The sequence below is a fragment of the Papaver somniferum genome, unplaced genomic scaffold (assembly GCF_003573695.1).
Source record: "Papaver somniferum cultivar HN1 unplaced genomic scaffold, ASM357369v1 unplaced-scaffold_7, whole genome shotgun sequence".
Lineage (NCBI taxonomy): Eukaryota > Viridiplantae > Streptophyta > Magnoliopsida > Ranunculales > Papaveraceae > Papaver > Papaver somniferum.
Window position 1 is genome coordinate 106,485 of NW_020649859.1, and position 21,359 is coordinate 127,843.

Here is a 21,359-nt window from a genome sequence, read left to right on the forward strand (position 1 = left end):
TAGTCTAATCTTCAACGTTCCCTGAAATCTTATTCCTTCCAAGTACTCCAATGATCCCAATGGTTCTAAGTTTAACATCACCGTTGTTGAAGATCCGTATCTATAAAAATGAGAGAAATCGAGATTCTCGATCATTATTATACAGTGACATAGTGTTATTATGTAACATCAAAGTTCAATTGCATCACTACTTTAACAATAATACTACGGTGATATGTGTCACTCCCCCTTAGTCAATACTCTATCTCACATGGAAACCACTCTCCCTTACACAATGATCTGAAAACCATATGTAGTAGAACTACACATTAATTCTCCCCCTTTTTGTCAATAAAACTGGCAAAGGTACAAGAACGGGTTCCTAATGAAATTTCCGAGAAGAGACGTTTCATAGACTAAAAGAGAAAAATACATACCAACTTAATTTAGATGTAATCATAAAGCCGAAGCTAAATGCATTCATCAAGGAGTTTTAAGATACAAGATAATCCCTATAAAATTCCACAGTTGCACACCCCGCAAGATATTACCATTAAGCACAAGTTCAAAAGAACTCTCCCCCACTTGATGTCATTACCGAGAGAACAACAAGAGCGACCTTAATTTCGAAAGAAAAGAAGGATTTTTAATTGGACACCAAAAACCATAGGAAAATGATTTTCTATATCCAAAATTCAATCAAATTAATCACAAGTAAACCCATGATTAATTTAACTGAAATACGCAACTAAATCAAACCACAAAAGTGATCAATTTAATTGATTGTGATCAACATAAGTAAACTTACGGAGCTACGACTAAGGTAATCATACGGAGATGACTAACTTAATCGTTCACATACTCAACATAAGGAAAACCTTACGGAATATACGACTACATCAACCAATAGAACATAGTTAGTATAGCCGTTCATATACTCAACACAAGAACTTGTGGAATATATGAAAACTCAACTATCCTAATTACAAGAGAACCCATAATTAATCTAATTGGAATAAAAACAACCAAAATAATCACGAAGGTAATCAATTTAATTGTCAAAAGTTTTTCTCGACAAAAGAAGCCTTTCGGAGCAAATAACTAAATAACCAACCAAGATGATTAATTTAGTTCATAATGCTCAACATATAGCATATTATATAACAACCAACAAAGCCAATAAGAATAATCGACTTAGTTGTATCGTGATCAACATAAGACACACAATGGAGCCTTCCCGGTAATACAAAAAGAATGGATCAAAAGAGGATCTATTCTATCTTTCCATCACTATATGCATAATGACATAATAGACTTTATCCTTGTCACACAAAAGATTTTTTCTTATTTTTCATCAAATAAATGACTTCATAGACATAACTTTTGTATTTGTCAGAAGTCCATTCGTCCTTTCATCAATACGAAAATCAATTCGTGAACGACTTTACTTTTGACAACATATGGAACCTTCAAGTTCACGGACGCAAACAATACATATCCCATAAAAATATTGCAATATCACAAAATCATAAAGATTAATACTGCAATAACATCATCCTCCAAATATTTTTAGAATTTAAAACCAATAAACCTAAAAAATAAACAAGAAGATGAAAACAAAATAGTTATGTGTAGTCACAATCTTCGTTATTCAAAACGCTAGTTATTCTTCCAACTAATCCAAAAGAAGACTTACTAGGTATCTATACCTCTTAAAAATCATTTCACTTAACATGAATAATCTTCTCGTATTCCCTATATTCTTCAAGCTCATCTTCGATTAGGTCAATCCTGGATTCAAGACTGTCTATTTCCTCCTCAAGTCTTTTGGAAGAAACTTCAAGTTCATTTTTCAGAGAACTAACTTGTTCCAAGACGAGATTCATGGTTAAAGAAAGATTATCAAACTGAGAGACAGTAGGGTTCTCATCAGAAGAAGAGACATGTTTGTCATAGAACGAATCTTCTTTGAAGGAAATAGAACTGTCCATACATCACTTTCTTTACTTGACAGACTAGAGGAGGACATAATAGTGAAGATGAAATGAGAGTGCTGAAGAGATAGAGCTTTTAAAAAGGAATACAGGTGTAGAATTCCCAGAAACACCCTTTTTACTAAACCCTAACAGAAGTTGGTTATCCAAAAAGCTGAAGCCGTTCACGAACAAGACCTGGTAAAAGCACAAACAGAAAATAACAAGATTATATTATAGTCCTCTTGTATATCATGATTCTTGTATAAGAGGAAGAAAATACAAGAATCATTTTTCAACAAGATTACTGAGCATAAGGCCTTCAATCTAAGGTTTGACTGGGATAATCTTTGAAAAGAGAGAAACCACCCATTCCACTAGGTTTCTGCTTATCCATTTGAAAAGGAAAGTTATGAAGAACTTTCTTATCCATTGTAATCACAATTTTAAAAAACTTGACTGCAGATCTTTGCAAATCCTGCATCGTTTTTGAAAACACCTTTTGATGAAAGGTAGACTTCCTTTTATTTTTCTGCATACAATGATTAGCCGGGAAGGACTGTTTTTGATTTATCGTGCTAAGATGATCCTGAGATGAACTCAACTGAACATAGAGATTTGGTAGAGCCTTTTCCGAGAAACTTATAGAATTCAACACAAAATCAGGAGAGGTTTGCTGACACCACTCATGAGACACAGACGGACATGTCATGAAGGAATTATGACAATGATTTTCAGCAAAAATACTGTGAGAGAAATCATAGATTTTCTCAGGACAATAATCAAGAGTATTCATCCATGCTTTAGTTATTTCTCTTACCTCCGTTTATGGATCTTTCGAAGTGACCTGAACACTTTTATAGCACGTGAGATCAGTTTCATTAGTACGGCTTTTCTGGGTATTCTTATCCTTTACATTGACTAACGGAGTTTCTTTTTGAGACTTTCTTTTACTACGTCTGAGTATTTTCTTAAGTTTCTGTATAAACAAAGACAACGTAGAAATAAAGCAATTCTCACTTTTCTCGTTCGTCAATTTAGGACGAGGGGTCTTCCAATCAGGAGAAGTGACGTGATTTCTAGACAATTGATGGTCATCTCTTGACATGTATTCGCGATCGAAAATTCTAAGTTTTCCGACAAGTGTGTTTCGCGAAAGAGTATTAAGGTTATTTTCCTCAACGATGGCATATTTTTTGGACTCGTATCTGGATGGCAGCGATCGGAGTATTTTCATCACAATTTCCTTTTTAGGAAGGGTCTTACCCAATCCACATGATGCATTAACAATTTCAGACAGTTTGTGATAAAAGTTGTCAAACGATTCTTCTTCTGCCATATAAAGGTCTTCCCATTCGGAATTAAGGTTTTGAAGCCTAGCTTCCTTTTCAATGGAGTTACCTTCAAATACACTTTTCAAAATGTCCCAAGCTTCTTTAGATGTCGTGCACAAGGCCACATGATGTCGAATATTTGGGGTAATAGCATGCAGGATGGCGTTCTGCCCGTCGGAGTTTTGCATTGCAACAATTAACTCGGCAGCATTATACATAATAAATTCTTTAGGTACAAATGCATCTCTTTCCATAACAACGGGAGTTTCATATCCATTCACAACATAGATCCATGATTGGAAGTCACGTGACTGAAGAAATGTGCGCATAGCAACTTTCCACCATAGATAGTTTGAGCCATCGAAGACTGGTGGTACGTTTACAGAGATAGCACTTCGGTCCATAGAGTCAGATCGCTACAAACATAGACTTGTAAGGTATTAAACGTGTTTGTCTGCTCTGATACCAATTGAAAAAGCGGAGGTCTAACAACACCACCCAGTATTTCACTTAGCTATCTGTATGGACTAACTCCGAAATACTTTGCTAGAGAATCAACTAGACAGTCAGACTCAATCTAGATAAAAGTATCTCAAGGAGTTAATATCTCTCTCTTGATTTGATTTTTACTCAAGCTAAAAACAATAGCGAGTCTTTATCAAATAAAAGGAATAACTTGGATGGTACCAAAGACCAATGTCCAAGTGTTAATCAATGAAATCGACAACCACAAGGTCAGATCTCCAATCGATTAACCTTTAACGCACAACCTGTATTATTTCAATTATAAAGATAAACAATATAATGCGGAAAATGAAATAACAAAGACACCAAAAATTTTGTTAACGAGGAAACCGCAAATGCATAAAAACCCCGGAACCTAGTCCAGATTGAATACACATTGTATTAACCCGCTACAGACACTAGCCTACTCCAAGCTAACTTCGGACTGGACTATAGTTGAACCCCAATCAGTCTCCCACTAATTCAAGGTACAGTTGTACTCCTAAGCCTCTGATCCCAGCAGGATACTGCGCACTTGATTCCCTTAGATGATCTCACCCACAACCAAGAGTTGCTGCAACCCAAAATCGCAGACTTGATAATAAACAAATCTGTCTCACACAGAAAAGTCTATCAAAGGATAAATCTGTATCCCACAGAAAAACCCTAGGTTTTTGTTCCGTCTTGAGATGTGAAATCAAGGTGAACAGGAACCAATTGATAATCCGGTCTTATATTCCCGAAGAACAGCCTAGATTAATCAATCACCTCTCAACAGTCTTACTTGAATACACAAGAGGACGTCGAGGAATCACAAAAAGTGAGACGAAGATGTTTGTGAATTATTTATCTTGCATATCGGATAACTCTCACGATCTCAAGCCAATCAAAGATTCTACTCGTACGATAGAAGATGCAAGATCAGATCACACAACTACGATAAAAGTAGTATCGGTCTGGCTTCACAATCCCAATGAAGTCTTTAAGTCGTTAACCTGGTTTTGGAGAAGAAAACCAAAGGGTAGAGGAGAATCGACTCTAGCGAGCACATTAGTATCAGACGCGTGGGGGTTAGTTTTTCCCAATGCTAGATGTCTCCTATATATAGTCTTCAAATCAGGGTTTTGACTTAGTTACAAAGCAATCAATATTCACCGTTAGATGAAAACCTGATTTAGATTAAAGCTAATATTTCTCAATCGTTAGATCGAAAACTTAGGTTGTCACACACACTTGAGATATACATTTACTAGGTTTGTGAAAACCGTGCCCAAACGTGTACGTGTATGTTGGTTCAATATAGTAACCCAAAAGGTCAACCATATGAGCATTTCATATTAACCTTGTTCTTCTTCACCATAACTAGTTCAATTGACTCAAATTAACTAGTTAGAGAGTTTTTCAATTTCTATGAGATCTTATGTAACTACACAAGACACAATTGAACACAAAGATTATTCGATTCGATTGAATAGGCTCATGAACTTTATAGCCACGGTTTGCATACTGCATTCCTTAGTAATTTAAGTTTCATGTTCAGAGCAAATCTTTAGATCATAACCTACTCAAGTACGCAAAAAAGTTCGTGGACTTAAGACAACCGGCAGAGTTTTCCAAACCCAGCAAAAAATCTCGGCAAGGAGACTTCCGCCAGTCGCGGACTAGGTTCACGGACTAAGTTTGCGGACTAAACACGCAAACAAGTTTTTGAAAAATCCCAGCAGAAAATTCTAGGCAAGATAACTTCTGTCAGTTTGCGGACTGAGTTCGCGAACTTGGAAAAGCCAATTCCTCCGGTTTCTCTCAATCAAAAAAGTCCGCAAACTTCGGATTAAGGAATAGGACTTATGCACATTTTTGTTTCTACACAGTGCTTATATCCATCATTGGTTATAGAGACCTAAACTCTCATTCCAACCGTTAAAACATTCATAGAGGACGTTATATAGTTGTTACACTATTTCTCGTCAAAGTGATTTTCAAAGTGATTGAAACATTATGACTTTCGTCATTAGGTGAAGATAAACCCGATCAAAGCGAAACGCTTTACCAACACATGATTTCGAGATATAGATAGGCGAGATATACTCAGCTCGAAATATCAAATGTGTATGATCCAGTCTATATAGCATACGACTTTTGTCTCATAAGAAGTAGGAGATAGAAGAGATAGACTTTTGAGTGATAGATAAGTTCAAGTCTCCACATACCTTTTTGTTGATGAAGTTCCACGGTTCCTTGAGTAGATCTTCGTCGTTGTATGATGAATCTCCATGAAGTACTTGAGCTCAACTACACTTTTCTATCCTAGTCTGAGACTTAGCTATGTAGACTAGAAATCAAGACTCATAGTTTTGATCAATAACATTGACAAACATGCTTGAGATAACAACACATGCGAGGTCGACCGAGCTATGCTCTAACAAACTTGATTGCAAAACTCTACTAAGATAGTCATCGTACTTGTTGCAACGTTCGTCACAACACTCGCATACTAAAATCACATGGATAGATAAGATAATGGAAATAGAAAAGTGAAGTATGCAAACATTGACTAATGTGAAAGATGTTACCCACAATACTTGTATGAATGTCGTCAAAGTATTCTTATTTATAGCGGAATAGTTGATAGAAGCACCCATTTAACTCGACCACATGATTAGATACTCTAAGCGCATGTTCCTTTTCAGCAAGTACATGATAGTTGCCTTGGATCCTGCGTTCCACGCTTGCTTAGGCAACATAGACAGGGACAACGTTTCACACATACTGCTATCCAAGTGTCAAGAACCTCATCAGTAGTCTTTTTTACTTGCTATATAATGAAGATATGGTTTTTGTTTTCATTAACTATGTTTAATCCGCAATTCCGGACCTATCATTTATTGGTGTAGATAGATGAAGAGGAGCCTCATATATATATATTTTCGGCTCACTCTTTATGAGTGTTAGACAATTGTCTATGGGGATTTCAAATACTCAACCAATGATTACCTTGCTACAACATCCATGGTAGTATCAGGATCACTTTAGAAAAATATAAAACTGCAAAGATAAAAAGAAAGTGATTCGGTAATGATTAATTGCGAGGATGAATCTTTCAAACGACTACCACAGCTTAGTTTCGCATTCAATTATGAATGTATATATTTAAGGATTGAAATAAATGGAACTTAATCTGTAGCTGGAAGAACTGTTTCAACCTTAAAGGTTTAGAGTGTCATCCTAAGTAGCTCCTAATTAACTTCAAAAGATGAACTCTCAAGAATGCAATAAATCAAAGAGTATTATTTATTTATTTATGCAAACCAAACATGCTTAACTACTCCCCCACACTTAAACTCAACATTGTCCTCAATGTTCAAAACCGAAAATTCTGATTTCTGACATAGCAGCCCTGAAAAACTCGAAAACTGTACCAATGGGTAGGGAACTAGGAAAATCATCCTAAACGAAAGTTGTTCAACTACGTCTTTTTTATAACGAGTCTAATGGGAACAATGTTTCGATAAACGGTCTGACTTTTATGGCCTTCGGAATGACTGACGTGCAATCTGAAAAAGTTCTGAAAAAAATCCGAAACTCAAATGTCCAGGCCAATCGGTCCAACTTAACAGACTCCAAATTCATATTTTATTTTTGGAAAAGAAAGATATGTCTGTGCTGTTTAAAAATTGGGGTGAACCACTCAAATTGGACTCTGTATGAAGTCTCGAGAGTTGTTTTCGTGACAAGTGTGCAGTCAGAATTTTCTGACGAGAATTCGTCAAAACTTTCATTATAGATATAGGACTTTGCAAAATCTAAGATGGCAATGCAAGATATGATATGAAAAAATAATAAAATTAAAAACAAAAATAATAGAGATACAAAAACGACGGGTTGCCTCCCACGCAGCGCTTGGTTTAACATCGTCAGCCCGACGTTATTGTTATCGTTCGTACACCAATAATCTGAAAAATTTGGTAATCCTTCCAAATAATAATATGCAATTCAAATAATAACTTCACAAAAACATTAGCAAAAAATATAAATATTGAAGCTATCACTTTATTGAAGTTTCCCCCACACTTGGTCTTTTCTACACTCAAAAGTGGATAGGGAACATAAAATTCGGGAACTTTAAAAAGTTCCTCAGCTTGGTGAACCTGCACAATACTCGAATCGAACACATCAAGTGGTGGATACTTAGAAGAAAAATAATCCGTTAAAACTTTGGAAGCACACAACTCCAATCCTGAGTGACGTATTTTCTCAAAGGTTGGGGTAACAACTCTTTGAGAAGTTACTTCGATTAGAGGAAAAGGATCAATGGATATAGAATTATGAAAAGGTTTAGACAAACCTTGTATCAGATCCTCATTCGTAATTAACAGTGAATTATTTACTTCAAGTATATCGTGGTCCTCTGTCGAACTATTATTATCCAGCTCAATTGGGTCTTCCACGACTTCAATCAATTTGGTTTTATTCTCAATCTTCATATCCTCAACAACCTCATCATGGGAATCGGAATCCTCTCCCAAAACGTCTAGTTCATTGATGCAATTCCTAATTTTTGCGTTTGAGTACGTTACACCATTTATAACAATAGATATGTCATACCCAATCTCCTCATTTTGAATAAGCGAGTGATCTTTATTATTATCCGGAGTTGGAATAGTTGTATCATTGTTACAAGGACTTTCAAAAGGTTGTTCATCTTCATCGGAATCACTGTCGATCTCAGAATCATCAACATCAAAACGACTTTCGAATTCCATGTCTATGGCCTTGTTAATTTCGTCAAGAATCTCTTGTGATGCGCCGGCTTTTTCTAGATGCCCGTGTTGCTTAAAAAGTTTTCTGACATTAACACGCTTTCCACCGTTGTGCAAAATCTCCTCTTTTGGAAAGAGTGAAGGAAAAACACGATGAAGAGGAATAGGTTTTGATTGAGTATCATAACTTTTCATCTGCACATTACTAGAAAACGATTGATCAGAAGCATAACTATCCTTCCATCCTCGTGATTGTTCACATACATGCCCGTCATAAGGTTGTTGGCATGTATGAGAATATCCGTTGCGTATGATATTGATCATAACCAAAAGATTGGTTTTGATTGTACACATAGGATGGTTGGCAATTATCATATGAATGAGTTTGAAAACCATATTTATTACCACAATTATATGTTTGATCTTGTGCTCCGAACATGTTATTTCCGTAAGGAAACATGACGACTCACAAGAACGAGAAAATCAAACCAAAAATCTAAAAACAAGCTAAACAGATAACAAATCAATTAGCGACTGCTGCCCGGAAGCGGCGCCAAAATTTGTATGGCTGTTGTAGGCACAACAAATCAATAAATATATTTCCTAATAATTAACTGGTAATATAGCGGTAGTAAGAGATCGTTCCCACAGACAGCTGTGTAATTGATAGGTTATTTGATCAGCAAGATAAAGTAAATAACAAAGGGTGTTTGGTTGTGAGATAAATAAAAAGACAATAAAGAAGAAAAGAAAGATGATTAAGGAATTCTTCGTCGTTACCAAGCGTTAACAGGATTAGAATACTTATCTATCGTTCGTAAGAACCATTAATCACCAACCGTGGAATAACAGCTAGATCAATGTTAACCCCAAAACTCCTTATATCACTGGATACGGAAATTCTCGCCTACCAGATTCTATTCAACGAACCACCAAGTAGTAGATCACTCAAGGTGTAATCCAATCGAAAGCTTTAAGCTTTGTGAATTTAGGTTGATCCCATTAGCTAAACTCTTAGATCAAGGTTTACTTGTTGGTGTTGTCTTCACACACGATTGCTCCAAAGAATCCCTCTGTACGGTCTCGCGATTTCTACTTGTGTAGAGAGTTAATTGGGGATTACTTATCTCATAACTTTTACTAGTAATAGAAAAATCAATAGACTAATCTAGTATGCATCCCAAATCAATCTAAGAATCACTCATAAACCCTAGATATGGTAAAGACAAACGATGATGATAAAACTCTCAATAGATTTGTATTAGTAATAAAGCTTCACGCTTAGAACATTGAATTCATCCTTAATCAACAAAGGATTTAGTTTCTCATGATTACACAATTACCCAGTTTCCCCCTAAAGGGATAAACCCTAAAATATTAATGAAGAAAAAAATATAATATGAGATGATCGATTTTACATGACCTAATAACTATTTATAAGTTTATTACATTGCTTGGTCATCAAGTATTTAGTTCGGTTCAAGAACGTAGAAATTATATAAATATCCCTCATTTCCATGATCTTCACAATTGCCCTTTTCCATCCATATTTATACCCCTCGTTTCTAAAAGGTAAATCATTTTATTTTTAACCTCATATATACCCTTTCATTATTGATAAAGAAAAAATCATCGTTTAATTTATTTATTATATCAGATCTGAAATTAAATCGTCTCTCCTCCTCTTTCAGCCACCACCACCATCACCGCCTCTGCCACCATAACCACCTTTGTTACTACCACCGCCTCCGTCATCACAATCCAACAGATTAATACCCGAGAAAACTAGTTGATTATTTTTGGTTCATTTGAGAGAGATATTTTCAGAGGCGATTTGAAATTTTGGGAGAGATATCTTCGTCTGAAATCAATTAAATTTTCGAGATCGAACTACATAGTCATCATCAACAGTTTCATCTTCTTCTTCTCAAACTAATTGTCGAATTAGGTTTTCGAATTTGTTTTCCAGTAATTGTCGATTTGTGCATGTTTGGTTTATTTGAAGCTTAAAAACTAATCATTCATATAATTTTTTGTATTCGATTTCAACTGATTTCGCTCAATTTGTTTATCTAGAGGCTCATATCTCTTCAATTTTTCAGGTTGGTAAGGCATATGAATATGAAAGAAGGTGGAGGAGGTAATTTATAGTATGGTGCAGGTACTGGAGAGGGTTGTGGAGGAGGTGGTGATTTTTAGTAGTTAGGAGCAGGTATTGGAGATAGTGGAGGTGATTTGTAATATGGAACATGTACTCTATATTTTCGATATTTAACTTCAGGTAGAAGTGTCATACACTCAATTTTAGGTCTGCAATTCATTTCTTAAACTAAGTCTTGGTTGTTTGCACTTGATCAGAGTGTTTCTTTCAAGTTGATATAAAGCAAGAGTTACAAAAAGCATGTGTACTAGATAGTTGATAGAGCACGATTTGTCTATTTGTTATGGAAACCATGCTTACTAAGAGAAGTCGACGCCCCACAATGTTTGTGAATATGATTAATCGATGATAAACCGATCAAAAAAAAATGATTAATCGATGATAACAAATAGTGATGCCAGTTTGCTTAGTATCTCCACTTATGCATATGATTATCTTAAACTAATAATGTTGATGGTTGCATCACTTACAAATGACTATCTTAAACTAATAATGTTGATGGTTGCATCACTTACAGTGTCTATGGTAAATGTATATGTTATTGGATTTAAGTTGTTGCGAGTTATGACCATCATCTTCAATGCTTCATATTATTTCAATTGAGCAGTTGCGAAGGATTACAAAGTTCAAGTATCTCAAATTACCTTGAGATTCATCCTTTTTAGGTCGGGAAAGGGACTTGTTGCATGCCTTTCGAGGTTCTTACGAACCATCCATTTTTGCCATTCGTGTTACACCACGTCAAATTTATTAAATTATATCAGTTCAAGTGTTTTGGTGACTTTTATTGTCTCATAGAGTAGAATTGAAAGGTATATTTTTACTTGATTTTCTTTATTGTCTCATATTGAAGAGACTGGAGGCAGTTGAATTCTCAAATGTCCTGTACAAGAACTCTTTGGACGGAGACCAAATGTTGTCTAAAAAGGTATTGTTACGAGACATGTTCTATAATGCAAAGATTACTGCCGGTCGACTACATTTGGCTAAAGACTTGCTAAATCTTCCAATCGAATCTCTCAAGTCTTTTGTGGGCACCAAAGATGGACTTGGCATCGTTAACTCATGGATTCTGGTACATTTTTGTCCTTGTATTCCTCCTTTTTATTCTTGTTTTGTATACCCTTATGTATTATAGATTAATACATTTTGGAGAAACTTATCTTGAATCATCTGTTGCATTCGTAAACAAAAGTCAATGCGTAATGCCATAGTGACCCTATCTATCAATAATTATCTTGAATATGCGTGTTTAACATGACATGATACCAATATATGGGGAGCTGGTGATTTTGTAATAGTAGTATTAGTGAATTTAGCAGGAGTAATGGAAGGAGCTGATGAATCATTACTCGCTGGTACTAAGTTCTGTTGGGACCACCAATCGGATTTCAGCGCACTGTGAGAAAGTAGCTTTGGTCATGGAAACCTACAGGTACTCCTTGAACATGTGGTGTAATGGTAACACACCTGATTCTAGGTCAGAGATGCGTTTTCAATTCACGTCAGGTTTATTAATCTTAGTACATCAATTTTTGGGATCAATTTTGGTTGTTGGCACCATAGTTTGGATCAACTTTGGTTGCTGACACCATATTTTTGGATCAATTTTGGTTGTTGACACCTTATATAATCTGAACATTTTCTGAATTTTTAGTTTTGGGGATTAACTTCGGTTGTTGACACCATATTTTGGGATCAATTTGGTTGTTGACACCGTACATAATCCGAACACTTTCTGAATTTTAATTTTTGTATCAACTTCGGTTGTTGACACCATATTTTGGGATCAACTTTGCTTGTTAACTCCATATTTTGGGATCAACTTTGGTTGTTGTTACCATATTTTGGGATCAACTTTGGTTGTTGACAGCGTGCATAATCTGAAAATTTTTTGAATTTTAATTTTTGTATGAATTTGGGGTGCTAACACTATATTTTGGGATCAACTTTGGTTGTTGACGCCCTATATAATCTGGAAACTTTTTGAATTTCTAATTCTGGGGTCAACTTTGGTTGTTGATACCATGTTATTTCTGTTTTTTTCTTATTTTTTGATTTTTGTTTCTGGGATCAACTTCGGTTTTTGACACAATTCTTTTTTCTGAATTTTGTTTTGGGATCAACTTAGGTTGTTGACACCACAGCGGTGGCGGCAGACAGGTGGCGGTGGTGGACTGGCGGCGACGCGGTGGTGGTAGACTGACAGCGGTGGCAGACTGATGGTGAACTGGTGGTGGTGGTGGATATGTGGTGGTGCTAGCGGTGGTGGAAGTTGTGGTGGTGGCGGTGAAGTGGTAGAAAAAGAAATTTGTGTTGTATCTTGAAATAAAGAGAAATATTTTACGGATAAGGGTATTAGTGTAATCTGATTTTAAATAGAGAAAAAAATTAAATGATATGGGTATATTTATTGTTGTATAAGGGTATATTTGTTGGGTGTCAAAATTAGGGGTATATAATTAATGTACCCGAAAAGAACGCGACCCAAAAATACGAAATAACAATCCCAAACGTGACCTTAGGACTTCTAAAGTATGAATACACGTTTTCCTACTTTCTAAGTACGCGTACCTGACCCGCAAACTTCGAATTCCAGCAGAAATTTTCGGAATTAAGTATGCGTATCCAGTATGCGAACCTTACTGTCTTCGGTATTTGATAAAAAATGTTTTGGCCACAACTTCTTCATCTGAACTCGGAATGACCTCATTCTTTTTGCATTCTTTTTATCTTTTAATTCTCTTCAAGATGATGATGAGAAATACTTAATTTGAATGAGTTAAGATCGATATTTGTCCCTTCTCTTGAATTTGAGCGTTTTGCTCCTTTTCGTCGCACTTCTTCCACTTCTTTTGGACTTGGGCACTTGAATACTTGGAATACTTCTCTTCGTAGGTTTTTTCAGCACTTTGTATCTCTTTTTCTGGATGATTCACCTAATAGAGGCAAATAAGGGAAAACAAGAGTAATAATACGAATAGATGCAAGAATAATAGCTAAAACAAGTATGGAATGGACACTAAAATCATATAAATTATGCACTTATCATAGATCAACGGTCAACTGGTCCAGGTCAAGTCAAATGGTTAACTCTGTCAAGGCCGGTCTTGGCTCACATAGCCGGTTCTGAATCAAACCGATTCAACTCAGTCATATAAACTAAGTCAGCTAAGTTAGACCAATGTAGTTAATATCAGATACCGGTTTATCTCGTCCAGAGACCGGTACACTGGTACAACATTGTATCGGGGAGATTTTGGTTTCAAATATCGGTTCAATATTTTATATTTATAATTTTTATAATAAACATTTGTTTGACACATCGACTTAAAATAAAAATACCATCAATTTTAGAAAAATAAAACAAGTTCATTAAAAACATAACAGTGGTCGCATGAAGTTCCAACATAATATCTCAGTTCGGCTAGTGTTTTTTGTCGTACATAAAATTTGATGGGAGCAAATTTAGATGAGGGCATGGGGGACAAGCAGGAAATTGACATGTGTCAGCATAATTTTAAAGGTTTTTAACTCTAATGTTACACTACCAAATTTACCTTCCCATAAGTTAACAGAAGATCCGGATCCATGTCCCCCTCTAGCGTGTGACCTGGTTCCCTTCCAGTTAGATGCTGTCATCTGGCGTCAATTCTTTACCCATATGTTTTATTTGATTCTTTCCGCAGCGGGAAACCATTTGCGAACCAAGGTCCAAACCTTCGTCTCCTGGTTAATCAACGGAGTTTTTCATCAAACAAAAAATAGAAATTACAAACTAGGTTATAGAAAATTAAGGTTTTTATTTGAAACATAGAAAATTAAGATGATCTTCCTAAAGGACTCCGTCTATTTCAAAGGATCCATTGAATGGCAAAAAAAAAATGCTTCACAAGTCATGGACATGAATATCCTGTTCGTGATGAATTATAAAAGGGATTTTTAGCCGAAGTATCCACACTATAATCGGTAGGTACAGTTTCAATTTAACCTACCGATTCACCTCTAACCTACCGATTATGGTGTAGGGTCCCTATTATATAAGGACATATTGGCCATTTCGAAAAATCAAAGATAAGGGATAGTTTAATATTACGTTTGGGTGATCTTTTTTGTCTTTTAGTGTCGTCCCTAATTTCTTTTGGATCGCCCTAAAAATGCAAAATGCCACGTTAAATAATGCCGAGAAGATACAATTATTTTGGCAAACATCTGTCATGGCTTTACAGTCACAAAGGTTATCTAACTTCACTTGTTCAAGTCATGATTTAACTAATTTAATTTAGTGTTTAACTAATTATATCATTGATTGGGGAAATGGTATGGGAAATCCTTTTGTCTTATTTCTCTTAGAGCAACTGCAGTGGTGCGAGTATAACCAAAGATTAAAGACCAAAAAAAACGACCAAATTTGAGTTTAGTCTGGTGTGTGACGCTACGGGTAGAAGACTAAATTTGTTCGAGCGTGCACTATACGTTCGCCTAGTGTGGGGCGTAAATTATACGTACGCCCGATGAGATTTCAAAAAACAAAAAAGAAAATAAACAAAAAAAAATTGGGGCAGAGGTATAAAGCCCGCCCCATATATAAAGTGAATTAACAAAAAAGAGTGGGGCGGAGGTATAAATACCGCCCCACCCAAAAGAAAAAAATAAAAAAAAAATGGGCGGAGGTATAAAACACGCCTGGTGTGGGCGGGGACTTTATGCACGTCTGGTGTGGGGCGTTAACCATACACACGCCTGGTGGTGGGGCGTTAATAATACGTTCGCTCGACTATATTTGGTTTTGGTCTTGGTCTTGGACCAAATATAGTCTGGAATTTGGTCTTTGATCCGGATTTTAATAGATAGTCTGTCCGTTGTGTCTCGTTTTTTGACCAAATATTTGGTTATACTCGCCCAGTATGGTTGCTCTTAGCACATGAACGCTTTTTTTTCTCTGTTGTTTACTGTTTCTTTACATGCTACAAGTTTTTGGTCTAAAACTTTAGGTTATACCTAATCCATCTTTTGAATTGTGATTGTGAAGGCTTTCATCTTAGTTCTCAGAATATTTATGAGGATAAGATTTTTTCCTTTTTAAGCTGTATTTGGTGCGTTGAAAATTGCATTTATTTAGCCTAGTCTAATTGGAGGCCATCGTAATTAATTTGGGACCATGCATTAGAGGACAAAAAAGGTCACCAGAATTTAATTTGGGTCCTTATAAAAATATTTTTTAAATGGATAAAATGCCCCTAAATGATTAGGTGTTAAAATTTAATTAATTAGCGATAATCTTAATTAATTAGTGATAATCTTACTTAATTACAGTTTAATTATTTTTTTTCAGATTTTTTTCTGCAATTTTTATTCTAACTTTTTTTTTTGCCCAGATAGTATGAAAAATCGTCAAGGTATTAAAAATTTTCATTGACGACCCTCAACAGTCGTTAATGTTTAGACTGTTTAAGTGACGACTCTAAACTGTCGAAGATTCATTAATGGCGGAAATGTACGACAGTTTTGGGTCGTCATAAAAATGATATATTCCCTGACGACCCTTTGGAAGGGTCGTTATTGTTTTGGTTACGCATTTGACGACTTAAACAGTCGTTAATGTTTTAGAAATGTCGTTATAGACTGTCGTTAATCTCTAAAAAGAGTCGTTAGTGTGGAAAAATGTGGAATGTCAAGTCTAATGGCTTCCAAGTTGGGATTTTCCACAAAAAATCCAAGCAAGGTTCCACCGTTTCGTGGAAGGGTTCGTGGAATCCATCTGAACGCCAATAAGAATAGCGTTTTTTTTTTGTCCGTAGATTTAGGATGAGTTGTTGAAATCTAACGGTTGAGAAAAAAACGCTATTCTTAATAGCGTTTTCACTATTCCACCACTACACTTGCACTTCCATCCACGGTTCCAAATGCTGAGGTGGCGTGGAAGATGGAAGATGTAACTCTTCCACCATAAGACTTGCTCTTAGAAGTGTAAAAAAAAAAAGCAACAAAGAATAGAAAAAGGGAGTACGTCTCCTTATCATCTCCGATCAATCTTTCTGTTTTATTTCGTCTTCTTTTTACTTTTCTTTTTTCTGTTGTTGAAGAGAGGAGCAAAGAGGAAGAAAGATAACTTTCAACACAACCAAGATGAGATATTGAAGCCAAAAGAAGTTTACTTTAGTACTGTTGGGGCAAAATCAATGAAGGTGGGACTATATGATTGATTGATTTCAGACCCATTCAATTAAAATATTTGACTTTGTTAGGAAATTTTGTGCATTTGTTTGAAGGTTTATATTTCGGTGGAGTTTATCTTTACATGAATCTGAGAGATGTTGAAGTTGAAGGTTTGAATGAATTATTTAATTATTATATGGCAAAAAAAATGATAAAATATACTCGTATGTCTCGTTTCGGCTTGGTTTCGGCCGGTTCAAGCGAGATTACCGTTCGAATCTCGTCTCGGCGACTTTGATGTTTCGTCTCGCTGTGGTGCCGAGACCGAAATTATCGGTGAAATCTCGGCCGAGACAGCCGAGATTGACTGCACTGAGTTAGACAGCTGACGGGGAATACTAGGTGCACGCCATTGTACAGGCCAAACTCCTAATACACAATCATGATGCAACACAATACATGCCAAGACAAAAAAAAATGCATTTCTAATTCTACTTGCAAAAACACACAATTTGATCACCTCTTCATTGTTTCAATTCAATCATTATATTTCCTTGGTTGCATGAACTGCAACCCTAGTACCACTTCCAAATAAACAAGCCTCATTACATCATTATCATCACAATTTTATTATCACCATAACTCGCATACATTCTTCAGCTGCACCTAACAAAACATCCGAGTTGCAATGAAAACTATCTCCACTTCTAACTGCAATCTTAAACTCATTTCAACATCACTAAGAGGAACCACCACCATAACTTCATCACCTTACAAATCTGCAGTTACAACTGATCAACCCCAAGCCACTACCTTCATTATAACTTACAACTTCACCTGCAGCTATCACATTTCACCAAACACACTTCGCAACACCTACAATACCAACCCCATCATTTATTTGCTTTCATCACCTTTGCAGAACCTAAACATTCATCTAAAATGGAAATCACTCAAGAAACCCTAATTATCTTTTCTGAGAAAAATGAACTCGATAATCGTATCAACACCACCTTCACCAGACTTTCCTCATAAAACGATCTCCTAATCACTACTTTGTTCGTCAATCACCACCCGAAAGAAGATCAGGAACAGACAGAGAAAAGAAAAAGAACAGAGAGAAAAAAAGGAAAAGAAGAAAAGAGAAATTGAGTTTTCTCTTCGATTCAACTGGGGATAGCACCAAGAAAAATTTCTTGAGACACCCACAAATTTGGATATGGGCGGCCAGGTCGGTCTTAAGAAAAAGACTATTTTGCCCTTCATACTAATCTGGTGATATCTTCTTCGTCCGAATGACACATTCGAGTAGCCCATTTCGCATAACTTTTCGAGATCTATCCAACAATACTAGTTTCGTATCTAAATTATTGTTAGATTAGTTTCTAATAATCGAAATCTATATTACTAACCGAATCATTAGCGACTAAGTTGTCTCTTGATCATCTCTAGATCGTCTCTTGACTGAACTAATAGCGTTGACGAGCTTGAGGGTCCTTACATTATGCATCCACTAACTTGGTTATGCAACCACTAAAACGATGTATATTCCTCAAAAAAAAATGTATACTGCGTTATGCAATATCATGATTCTTCATCAAAACATGAAAAAAAGAATTATTATTATTTTTTTTTGAAAAAACTCAACCTTGAATCGGTATACGTTCATGCACTTGTCAACCGATTTTAGGAATCAATTTATAATACTTAGAACATAGACTGGTTGTAAAATTCAAGAGTTTTTCTGTGATTTTTTTCTTCGAATCGGTTTACATAGGTGCTCACGTAAATTGATTATAAATCTGGTCATATCTTCGACTGTTGGCCTCATAAATTCTTTGTCCGATGTCGGAATGACCTCATTATTTTTGCGTTCAAATCGTATTTTAATGTTCTATAATATAAAGATAAAAATTTTAGGGTTTGTGCAAAAATTCAAACATGGTTTATGAATCGGCTGATCTGTGCATCTGCGTAAACCGATTGTGGTTTGTTCATCACATCAACCCAGAACCGGTTTATGTAGGTGTACCATATCTACCGACTCTGGGGAACATAAAAAACAAACGGTTTACGTTAATGCTTATATCAACCGATTCTGGTTCGGTTTCAGAAAAATTTGATGAGAATTCAGAGATTCATAGTTAAATCATTGATGAATCCCTCTTAAAAGGAAAGGGATTTAACTCAACCACCCGAATTTGTTTGTCGCCGAAATGGAAAATTGAATTGTTGGTTGCGATTAGATTTTAGTTTTTGATTTTGATGGAATGGGTTTTAGCTTTTCGATTGAAGATTTTTAATAGATATGATTTAGGTTTATATAAGGGTAATTTAGTATTTTAATATACTTCGAACACCCTTTAACCTTCTCTATTGGGTGGATGAAGAAATCCATAGGCCCAAATAAATACCCCAGGCCCAAAACTAGGAAGGTTAAAAAGCCGTGTTTAGTTGGGAGCCTCAAAAAGCAATTTGGGGCCTCACACTAGAGGACAAAAAAGGTCATCCAAACCTAATTTAAAAAATCCCTTATCCAAATATTTTAGATAATGGCTTATCTACCCTTATTTAATTAGTGATATTCTTACTTAATTAGTTTTAATCTTACTTAATTAGAGTTTAACTATTTTTTTCTTTTTTTAAACTTTTTGTCTGCAATTTTTTTTGTCCAGATTTGCATGAAAAATCGTTATGGTATTGAATTCTCTTATTGTAGAGTTGTGATTGTCTTTGAAGCGTCGTTATCATAGAAATGTTATAGTACAGCCGTTATGGTAGAGTCACTATTGTTTTTTAATGAGTCGTCATTGGAGAGTCGTTATTTTCTAAAAAGAGTCGTTATCTTCTTCAAAGAGTCACTAATGGCACAGATGAAATAAAGGGTCGTAATAGTATTGAATACGCCCATGATGACTCTTTAGAGTCGTTATTGCCATTAAATGGTCGTTAATTTAAAATCGTTATTGTCTTCGAGGAGTCTTTATTCAAAAAAAATAAAATTAAAAAAGGTTTAAAAAGAAAATATATTAATAAGGAGACACGTGTTACAATCGTAAGACTTTAGCTAATCTTATCTTGTGATCATATATTTTAAAAGAAAATATATTTATCGACCTCTCATGAGTGGGGATGGAAATGTAGGGACTCAGATTAGTTTTGGAGACCCCAATTAAATCTCGGGGGAAACACAAGATCCCAATGCATTTAATATATAGTTTTCAACTTAACACCTCAACCGTTAAAGTTAAAGTAAATATTGACACAACTGATACCAGCAACTGCAACGGCTGTTGTTATCTTAACTCTACATCCAGGAGAATGGTGGGCTTTTTTAGAATGGAGTCTGAAGAACATCTTAAGATGAATAACTTGGTATGAGATCGGTTGCTTCAGTGTGTCTAGGTTGTATTAATCCACTCGGTACAGAAGAGCAGATTATATAATTATACTAGGTATCACAGTAGGCCGGGGCTCAACCTTTTTCGTTTTCATTTTGTTGGTTGATCGGTTGGTCCGTACTCTACCAAAATCTTTTTTAGTCATTCGCAAAACTAATTAGATTATAACGGTCAAACATCGAGCTTATAAGTTAGTTTGGACTTGCGTTCCTAGTATTTGTGGTTGTGTCAAATTAGCCGGGGCTTACAGTCCCGGCCGTGGTCCCTTGAGGATACCATTGTATTTTGTTGATCGGGTCAAATTATTCGGGGCCGTGGTCCCTTGAGAATACTATAGTATTTTGTTGGTAAGGTCAAATTAGCCGGGGCTTACATCCCCGACCGTGGAACTTAAACATTCCCTAATGTTTTGTTGGTCGGGGTTGTGACACTTAAATATCGCACATAAATCTTTATCATGTTTTTTATTTTATTTGTTTTTTAAAAATAGCTTTTAGATTAGTTGAGGCTAACTTAAATTTTCTTGAGAAAGTTATGGTACAAATAATTATGCTTATTGGATGATTGAACGCTCGATGGACCAGAGTATATCTGGTGTATACGAATAATCTTCATGGAGGGTCATCCACCAAACATAAGCCAAACAGACCCTTAGCCATATGTTTTCCGTGAAGATGTATTAGTAAGGAGATATTTGGTTGCATTAAACATAAAACCTCTTACCCAATTCACTCCTCTTCCTCTATTAGGTTTTCTTTCTTCTCCTTTCCTCTTTAGACCAATTTTTTTTTTAAATCATCAACTCTGTTTTCTTTTATTTCACCGTATCCATCCTTTAAATCATCCATAATAATAACTTAGTATTAATAACTCAGTATTATTATGATATAGAGAGACGAAGTTAAGAATTAGAAGTCGTTAATGGAGGGGAAGAACTATAGATAGAAGACCATCTCTTGGTGAAACCGTTAAAGAATGACGCTCTTCTGTTCTATAAATATATCTACTTAGTGTTAGGCTATATTAACGGAAACTTAGTCAAATTAGGAAATTCGACGCTGCAGTCAAATTAAGAAATCCAAGGATCC

At 35.6% G+C, this 21,359-nt stretch overlaps 1 long non-coding RNA gene across 4 annotated transcripts; it reads left to right on the plus strand.

Moving 5' to 3' along the window:
• The first annotated feature begins 10,171 nt into the window (after positions 1-10,171).
• Positions 10,172-13,132, plus strand: LOC113343860. 4 transcript variants are annotated; one of them, XR_003357448.1, is made up of 3 exons: positions 10,172-11,786; positions 12,031-12,146; positions 12,843-13,132. It is a non-coding gene; the product is annotated as an uncharacterized LOC113343860 (long non-coding RNA). The 4 variants fall into 4 exon arrangements; XR_003357449.1 differs by having other exon boundaries at positions 10,172-11,409; positions 11,565-12,146; XR_003357450.1 differs by having other exon boundaries at positions 10,172-10,518; positions 10,653-12,146.
• Positions 13,133-21,359: the final 8,227 nt, after the last annotated feature.